This window comes from Brassica oleracea, unplaced genomic scaffold, assembly GCF_000695525.1.
Source record: "Brassica oleracea var. oleracea cultivar TO1000 unplaced genomic scaffold, BOL UnpScaffold01380, whole genome shotgun sequence".
NCBI classification, from domain to species: domain Eukaryota; kingdom Viridiplantae; phylum Streptophyta; class Magnoliopsida; order Brassicales; family Brassicaceae; genus Brassica; species Brassica oleracea.
The window spans coordinates 4,888-5,795 of record NW_013617917.1 but is presented as its reverse complement, the minus strand read 5'-3'; positions in this window follow the sequence as shown (position 1 = coordinate 5,795).

The following is a 908-nucleotide window of genomic DNA, read 5'->3' as shown; positions in this document are numbered from 1 at the left end:
GGAAACATCGTTATTTTGACATCTCCATATGTCGCGTCAATTTAATAAATTCGTAAAAACCGGTCGCCCGTTACTGACGCAAAAAATCCTTTGTATAATCAGATCAAGTCATACGAAGTAATTTTCGAAAGTAAACGTAACAGGTTTTACGAAAAAGTACTTTCCGTATAGCAAAAACAAGCTGTATGATCCGACATTGGACGACCAATATAAACTTTACTTCCTCGCACCACGATCTGAAAGGTCTCATTCTTTAGCCCCGCGACTCACTGGCATCCGCTCTCATTCCGCTTGGTCACGTCCGAGCAGGAAATCACCCCGCAACTGACTCCGCACGGGCTCTGTATCGAGCTTCTTAGGCTTTATCTCCCTCGGAAACAACTTCCATACGAATAAAGGAAACATTATACGAAACTTTCATCGTATAAATTAACCCTAAAATGGAAAAACTTTTTCCACCACCATGGGCATACTCGGCATATCAATCTCGATAAACGCCATTCGTCACTCGCCCAATTACGCGTTTCCTTCGAAGCCGAACTAGGTTACAGCATCCCCTTTAAGGACGATTCTAGCCGACTTGACCTTATTGACAGCACGAAAGTGTCATGGTCTAATCCTTTGGCAACAACGTCCTTGGTTATAAAGCTGAGCACAACCTTCATGCAAAGCCAAAATAATTGAGTGACCACCGCTCCAATAACTTGACGGCTAAACGGTAATCCAGAATTTTTCTTGAAACGCCAAATAACGATTACACAAAAAATTATCGTACCACCCAAAAACGGGAATCATACGGTAAATTCATCATAAGAAAACTCAGTCCTAACAACCAAACAGTTAACGGAAAGGTTCCACTTGACAAAAATCGACCAAGTTCCATATACTACGATTCACTTTAAGCCCGC